The sequence below is a fragment of the Pan troglodytes genome, chromosome 15, assembly GCF_028858775.2.
Source record: "Pan troglodytes isolate AG18354 chromosome 15, NHGRI_mPanTro3-v2.0_pri, whole genome shotgun sequence".
In the NCBI taxonomy this organism is placed as follows: Eukaryota; Metazoa; Chordata; class Mammalia; order Primates; family Hominidae; genus Pan; species Pan troglodytes.
In genome coordinates, this window is record NC_072413.2 from 91,982,391 (window position 1) to 91,991,014 (window position 8,624).

General features: G+C 51.6%; 1 protein-coding gene across 2 annotated transcripts in view; it reads right to left on the bottom strand.

Moving 5' to 3' along the window:
- ASB2 (ankyrin repeat and SOCS box containing 2) overlaps window positions 1-2,582 on the bottom strand; it is a 42,335-nt gene extending 39,753 nt beyond the window's left edge. Inside the window, exon 1 of one of the 2 annotated variants that reach the window (XM_001151280.6) lies at window positions 2,245-2,582. The gene's annotated coding sequence lies outside the window, so the exon portion shown is untranslated. The remainder of the gene's footprint in view (window positions 1-2,244) is intronic. The other variant, XM_063793099.1, reaches the window with a different exon arrangement.
- Between the last annotated feature and the right edge of the window lie 6,042 nt (window positions 2,583-8,624).

Below are 8,624 nucleotides of genomic sequence, written 5' to 3' on the forward strand. Positions count from 1 at the left end.
CTGCTTTCCTCTCTCCTTTTTTACTCCTCTATGTCCCATTCTTTTTAAAAAACAGGTAGTTTAGGAATTTCAATTTACTTTTATTTCAGCACCACCTCCCCAAAAACATTCCTCCGAACCACAAAGCTCTTAATAACTTCATTTATATTCCTGGGCGTTAATTATTCCAAACAATGGTGCTAAGGAAAGAGAACCACAGACACAAGCCACTCCTGTGACAGCTGGCTCCTGTGGGCAGCCTGATCCTCTGCAGCGCAGAAATGGAAGGACGCTGGGCAGGCCCAGAGATATTTTTGTGCCTCCTTTGGGAAGGCTCTTTGGATCTAGCCTGTCCACAATATACGGGCACCTTATGATGCCTTGACTGTGCCAGAGACATTTCCCCTGGGTGCACGATGGTCCTGTTTACCACTGCCACAGTACCTTGAGAGGCCACAGGACGCTGGGGCTTTGAATGTGGACCTTGCAGACCAAAAGGTCAGATTCCTGACTCCAACACTTGCAGCCATCCAGCCTTAAGCAAGACTTTTAAGCTCTCATAACCTGTTTCCAGACCTGAAAATGGGAGTAACGATCACCTGTAACTCATGGTAGCCTTGACCGAAGTCAATGAGAGAAATCTGCACACAAGCTTGGGCCAGTGCTCAACAAAGGCTTGCTGGTATGGCCTGTGTTGTTGTTCACTGTGAGGTCACCATGTGTGGGTTAGACAGTGTCCCCCACCCCCGCCACCACAAGGCACTCATGACCTGGCCTGTTTGTGCAAGAACAGATGATGCAAACCAGCATGGCACCCAGCGGAGCTGCTGCCAGCTTCTTGGGGACGCTGTGCAGCACATGGGCCTGCCACCAGCTGTCAGGACCCGTCCAACTGTTTTGGAAGTGCCTTGAGCATCTGCCACTGGCTGCCTCATGGTGCTTCTGCCCAGGCAGAGGTCAGGGCTGTGGCGGGGGTGCTGGCCCCAGCTGGCTCTGCCTGCGTCCCTCTGAGCCCCCTCAAGCCCTCGCCTCACGAAACAAGCTTATCTTCAGAAGAGCATTCCTGTCCTGTGCAGGGGCTCAGCTTCTGCCCTGCTTCAGGCCTTCCTCATTTACCTGCCCTCCCTAGGAGTCACCAGCCTCCTTGCCTCCTCATTCCAGTGCATACCCCTGGCTTCCCGAAGAGCCACCGAAGCCAAATCTCACATCCTCCAAGGGGAATGGGCCACTGAAATGAAAATGATTCTCCACCTAGAGGCACCAGAAACCAAGTCATGTTTCTGGGCCTCCAACTCTGGGGCCTAAGATGTGAACACACGGGTGGGAGTGTAGGTGCCTGGCCGTGTCCCTTCATATCCCAGATGCTCAATGCATGTGGCTATGTGCATGCCGTCCTCTGCTCAAAAACTCTCAGAAAGTGTTCCAACTTCTTGCTTGGCCTGGAAGGATGTGCCTCTCCCTCTGGCCTCCCCTTCTAGCCTCACCCCCATTTTTCACATGCAGAACCCTTTGCCAGAGCCACATTTCACTTTCCACCATCACCCCAGGTCCCTTGACTTCTCTGCCTTTGCCCAAGCTGCTCCTCCACGCGGAGGTCTCTGTTTCCACCCTGAGGCATCCCACCCATCCTTTCAAAGGCCATGGCCTCCTTAAATGTGTCATGCATACGCGTGTGCACACACATGCATGGTATTCTTGCATCCCTGCATTCCACAGCTTTGTTGGATCTCACATAAATAACATTCCTCCATTTCCTCTCCTAATCCCCAAACAGTTGAAAGCAGAGCCCATGGCACCTTGGCTGCTATGGTCTCCCACAATACCGTGCATGCCTAGGCACTCTGCAACAGTTACATTAAATTAACTCCCACCCATGAAAACCTCTATCTGTGCGCCCGACCTGAAAGCATTTCTGAAAGTCACTTGTCTGACACAGATACTGCCCAAGACCTACAGACCCAACAATAGCATCATTGATAAGTCCTTTTGCATTTCCATTTTTAGAAGTGCACAGCAGAGTGATATTCTGAGCAAGAGTCCTCCAGAAGAATGGGTAAGTACATGCAAATTGCTGAGTCTCTGTTCATTGCATCCAAAACGAAAGTCACCAGCGTGCTGTATAACTCAAGAAAATACGAGAGAGAGGGAAAAGCAACATCACAGTTTGACTACAAGAGGTTTCCAGTAAGTACTGCAGCCGAAAATCCCCACCAGCCAAAGAATCTTTTGCAAGATCTGTATAAGAAAGTTGAAAGCATGCATTACCTGTTAGGCTCTGAAACAAGGGTACAATTCAGGGTAATACAAAGGATTTTCTTGAAAGTGTCTTAATTCAGAACATGCTCCCCGAGTTTTCCTTCTGCCCTGGCCCCAAGCTTCTGGCTGCTCTGCCAGGCAGTTCTGAAACGCTCTCCTTTGAAGCAGGGAGTTTATTTTGGGGCCACCGCATGACCAACGTTGACAAGCCAAACTATAAGATGTTATACATCTCAGATTTCCTGTTTGGAGGTTGCACTGAGGAAGCTGCAATCCTGCCTTCCGTTCCTCCGGGTGCATCGAATACAGACTCTCACTTCAGAGAGGATCCCGGAGCTTTGGCCCTCACGTGATATCATCATTTGTGATCCTTGACATGGAGGCCATATATGGGTATGTTTCTGGAACTACCCAGGGGAGAGCCAGACAGGAGAGAGATGCAGTGGGTCAGAGACAGAGGCAGGGAACGAGGACGAGGAGACGCATAGTTGGGAGACAAAGAGTGAGGAGCAAGGGAGGAGGAAGAAAGGGGAAGAGGAGAAGAAAAGGCAACAAAGGAGGGAAGGCAAGACAGCAGGAAGGAAGAGGATGGAGTGAAAGAGAAGGGAAGAAGGGGAGAGAGGAGATGAAGGAGTTGCTGTAAAAGGGCTTTGGAGAAATCAAGGTTTGGTGCTGAGCTTGTGGCAGCATTTGGGGATAGCAGGTGTCTGGCTGCTGGATACTGTGGGGTGGGGCTGGGGATACAAAGGGCCAGGGTACAAATGAGCCAACAAACAAACACACAGGCATGCGGGCAAGCCCTGGGCAGAGATATACAACAGAAGAGAGCCCTACCTCCTGGTCTAGGGAAGAACGTCCCATTTCTGGAATAGGTCAAATGTCAAAGACAACACATACACAGCCACATGCACTGAGCATCCGGGATGTGACAGGACATGGCCAGGCACCTACTCTCCCACCCGTGTGTTCACATCTCATGCCTCAGAGTTAGGGGTCCAGAAACATGACTTGGTCTGTTCCTCTAAGGGGAGAATCATTTTTGTTTCAGTGGCCCATTCCCCTTGGAGGATGTGGATTTATGATGGCCACAGCATGATTTCTCACCGATTCAAACTCAGGAAACCTCAGGATGCCTTTACACGCACTTCGAATATTCCACAAGGAACTACATCTCAGTATACAAGGTGCCACGGGGTTGAGTCAAGGTTCTGGAGGTCTGACTGGTGCTAAAGATGGGAAGGACACCAGTGGTCCCCAGGCAGTCCCCCAGCTTCCCTGGTACCTGCCAAATTGCTCATCACCCCAGCTGGGTCAGTCTTCCCAGGCCACTGTGGCTGGGTGGCCCCTCAAAGTTAGCTCAAGTTCAGCCCCTTCCAGACCCATGTGCTATGGAGGGAGTGTAGGAGAATGGCAGAGAAGGGGCTGTCAGATTCTTTTTACTTTTTGGAGACTCTGCTACCCAGTAGGCTGTTCCCCGAGAGACGTCTCTGTGGGACGGCTCCCTGAGGCCGGGCTGCTTTCCTGGGCTCCTTGCTGGAGGCAAAACACAGGTTCCTCTACTTCCTGCCCACCACCTGCCCCTTCCCAATCCGACCTGGAAGGTGGGCTGTGGCCAGGCAAGGCCCTTCCTAGGTTGCCCTCTGCCTCATGGGCATGCACACATGCACACACACACACACATACACACCCCAAACTCCATCCAAGATGTGTCTATTCCTTCCCTCCCCTTGAATATGGGGTGGCCTAGTGATTGACTTAACAATAGAATGCAGTGGAAATGATGTCCTGAGACTTCCAAGGCTAGGTCATGAGATGCTTTGTAGCTGCCATGTTGTGAGGAAGTCCAAGCAAGCAACACCCAGGGCCCCCAGAGCATCTAGCACCAGGCAGAGGGGTGAAGACACCCTCTTGGAGGTGGATCCTTCACCTGCAGCTGCCACAGCTAATGCCACGTGGAGCAGAGAAAAACCACCCACAACTTCCTGACCCATAAACCACAAGCTATGATAAAATGGTTGTTTCATGCCACTGGGGATTGAGGTAGTTTGATATGTAGTAATAATCAACCCAGACACTCACCAAATATTCACTGCGGTCTCAGCTGCATGCTCCTCAGCTCTCGTGTGCTACCCATGAACTTTTTTCTGACTTTCCACTTGTCTTTGTTTCCATTTAAAAGAAGAAAAACAGATTCAAACTAAATTTTTTTTTACCTCACTCTTTACAAAAGAATGTAGTCCCAAGTCATTTCCCAGTTCTTGGGTTTATCAGACCAGAAGCTCCTTTTGGCTGAGATTCTGTCTTACAGGGGAATTGTGGTCCCTCTAACTGGAGGTACTCTTGGCTATCCTGGTGTTCAGAGCCCTCATTTACTAGTTCAGGCCCCAAGAGGTTCTGTGCCTTCTCTGAGATCACCTGGCAATTTGGGGGCAGAATAATTCACACATTGAAAGCCATGCCAGTGGGAACCATGCCCCATGGGATCAGACGCTGATGTCCTAAAGCACAGACACGCTCCTGACAAAGGCAGGGACAGCGTTCAAGCATCTGACTCGAGCCTGTGGAGGGCAGGCAGTGTGACCCAGAGGAAAGAGAACTGTGCTGGGATCTGGCCCTGGCTGCTCATTAGAATCATATTACACTTACCTATGCCTGCCCCACCCTAGAGATTCTGATTTAAATAATCTGTGTCGAGGCCCAAACAGGACCGATTTTTTAAAACTTTTTATTAAAGTTCAATATACCCACAAAAAAGTGCAACTTTCACATATGTACAGCCCAGTACATTTTCACAGACTGGACACACCCAACATCTGAATATTACAAGCACCTCAAGAGCTCCCACCACCCACCACCTCCTGCCAGGGGTGACCACTCTCCGGACTGCTAGCAGGACAGGTTCCTTTGAACTTCATGTGAATGAAATCATTGTGTCTCGTTTCATTTAACAACACATTGCGAGACCTGCCCATATTGTTTCATGGAGTTGTAGATGGTTATTTTAATTGCTGTGTAGTATTCCATGCTATGAATATATCACAATTTATTCATTCTACTGTTGATGGACATCTGGGTGGTTCCCAGTTTTGGGTGATGATGAAGAGTGTAGCTATGAACATTCTAGTACATGTCTTTTGGTAAATATTCATACTCCTTTCTCTTGGGTGGGGATCACTGGGTCAGAGTTTAGGTCTTCTTTCAACTTGAGTGAAACTGTCACATGGCTTTCCAAGGTTGTGTCAGTTTGCACTCCCATCAACCAGGCATAAGAGTTCCGGTCACTCTATATCCTTACCAACAATTGGTAGATTCCATCTTTTTTCTTTTTTTTTTGAGATGGAGTCCTGCTCTGTTGCCCAGGCTGAAGTGCAGTGGTGAGATCTCGACTCACTGCAACCTCCGCCTTTTGGATTCAAGCGATTCTCTTGCCTCGGCCTCCCAAGTAGCTAGGATTACAGGTGCCCACCACCACGCCCAGCTATTTTTTTTGTATTTTTAGTAGAGATGGGGTTTCACCATGTTGGCCAGGCTGGTATCGAACTCCTGACCTCAGGTGATCTGCCCGCTTCAGCCTCCCAAAGTGCTGGGATTACAGACGCGAGCCACCGCACCCAGCCTCCATCTTTTTTCATATTATCTATTTTGATGGGCATCCGTGGCATCTTGTTGCAGTTTTAATCTGCACACCCCTGATGACAAATTACCGTGAGCATTTGAGCAGCCCTGGCCTCAGTGATCTCTGGAGCCTTTCCGGGGTCCCTAACTTTGCACAAGGTCCACCAGCTACCCCGGGAACAGCCCTCCAGGGAGGGTTTTTGTGGGGAAACAAAGGGAATAGAAGGAGAATAAAAATGCAGAGGCAGAAACTATGCAACTGATCAACCTGCAAGGGAGTGGGAAGAAGAATGTGGCCACCACAGGAAAGCCCCAGGACTCACACCTGGCACCAAGGTGGGTTTCACTCTCCCAAGCCTAACTAGAACCTGCCCTCCCTTACTCTACCCCCTCACCTGGCATTATCCTCCCTGCTGACCTATTCTATATTTATCTCCCATATGTGCATTGCCCGTTTCTTCCATCTAGAATACTTTGTCCTTCTGTTCACTGCTGTGTGTCGGTGTCTATAGCAGTGCCTGGCACATAAGAGATGCTCATTCCATAACTGTTGGACATGTGTGCCCACACTCAAGCCCACAGTCCCTGAGGCAGAATTGGGAAGGGCCTTGGTTCTGCCTGCCAGCCCGAGCCTGGCCGGTGGCTACAAAGACACACACACACTTTAGGTCTCTCCCTTCCAGACATCCCTCTCTGTTTATGTCAGCCTGAATGCCCAGGAATAAAGGGGTGCATGTATGTATTGGAGAGGCCATTTGCAGGGCCCTATACCTAGTCGGGTCTAGGGGGAACCAAGACCAGCACATGTTTCTGTGACAGTGACACCTCTTCCAGAAGGAGGGAAGGAGAGTGGAGGAGGAAGAGCCAGCCAAGAGCCCCCGGGAGCTGAGCTGTGAGTCAGCGCCAAGTCCTGGGCGGACTCCAGCCCAGCAATGGAACATCATCGCTAAAATAAGCACCCCTGCGGTCCTGGCGTCCTGGCTCCCAGCCCTGGCTGCCTCTTGCTATCAGTTTATTTTGGTTTCAAATAACCAAGCTGAAGATGGACAGACAAGAGTCTGATCCTCACCCTGGGTGGTGTTCTGAAGGGGGATGGGCAGAGGGCAGACAGCAGGGCATGGGGGAGGCCAGACAAAGGCCCCAAGTCCTGGGAGGGAGGAAGGAGCATCCATGGAAGGGGAGGAGAGGAGCCAGGGAAAGAGTGAGACGTCCTCTCTTCCTTCTTCAAAATGGGCCTTTGCTCTGGAGCAATCAGGAACCAGCTCCCAGCTTACCTGCCAGCTCAGAGGGCCAAGCCAGGTCCCAGGGAGAGAAGACAGTGTTCCCCATTTATCGAGAGCAGAGCAAGGGCAGAAGCCACATGCCTCGGATGGGAGAGAAGGGGCAGGGCAGCCTTCCAGCCTATGGCACTCTACCTGTAGGGGGACACCCACTAAGGTGAGGATCCATTATCCAGCAATGTCCCCTAGGGACCAGTGAAGGGCTGACCGCAGTTGGCTCAGGGTGGCATTGGAGGCCTCCCCTCCTGTGTCTCCTGTTGTGCCCAGGCCCCACTAGGCCTAACCCTGGCCCTGTTCTCTCCAACACCCACATGCATGTAGTGGGGGCACCAGTGGGATCTCATAAGCGTGTCACCCAAGTTAGCAGTTCTGAGGAGCAAAGTCCATTGCGGGACACTGGGCTGTTTGCAGCTGGCTGGGGTTTTCCTTCAGGCAAGAGTAGCTAAGAGAGAAGAGTGGGACAGAAAGAATGGGCAGAGCTATGACCTCAGCCTTCCTTGCAAGCCCCTGCTGTAAACCCCAACCCCTCGTACAAATCTCCAGCCATCCTTGACTGGTAAGCTGTCTGATTTAGCCACTATCCCTTGATGGTAAGCTGTCTGATTTAGCCACTGTGCCTGCCCATTCCAGCCCTTAGTAAGGACCTCTCCACAGCAGAAGCCCTGGCCTGTGAAGCCCAGGACTGTCTCTCATGAATACCTTGCCCCTGGTGGGAGTGCCTACTTGGTCCTGGGCTTCCCGCTTGGGAGTGCGCTTGGCAAGCCCGGTGCAGATGGTGTCTTCCTTGTTGAAGATGCCACCCATGTGCAATCCAAGTTAGCACCGCCCCATCTAGTTTCTAGCCCAGGCACTGGAGTCAGATGATCCCAGTCCATTCCTTGAATGCTGTGGGCCCCCAGCTACAGCCCTGCAACTCTCTGGATTCAGCTTCCTCTTCTGAAACTGGGGGAGTGATGACTCTCTCCCACGGTTGTTAGGGGGATTAAATGAGATCCCAGGACTCCGTAGGAGATACCCACTAATCCTACCTCTTCCTCCCCACCTGCTGTCTTCAGGCCTTGAGCTGCACTTTCCTGGAGGCCACTGGCTCTATTGTCTAGCCAAGTCACTTGGCCCCTCCAGGGCTCAGTCTCATCCTGTCTGAATCACCCTTGGGAACTCAGGGACAAAATTAAACCCTGAGTGGCCCACAGGCCCAAGTTAGCTGCTGGGAACAGGTTTTCCATGAGCTGGAGCTCTCTGGTGCCCTTTGGCTGGGGGGAAAGGCCTCTCCCACACCAGTCTAGAGTGCAGCAGCCCAGCCTCCTTCGCCAGGGATGCGCTGTGGCTGGGTCGGACCCTACACGTCTTGCTGGATGCAACAGCTCCGGGCCATGTGGGCAGAGCTGAGGTCAGACCAGTCTCCTCCAGCACTAACTGTGATTGGCAGTTGGGAAGGAGGGTGCCTCGTGGACACAGTCCCTGGCTCAGCCATTCTAGAGCCTGAGCTCGCAG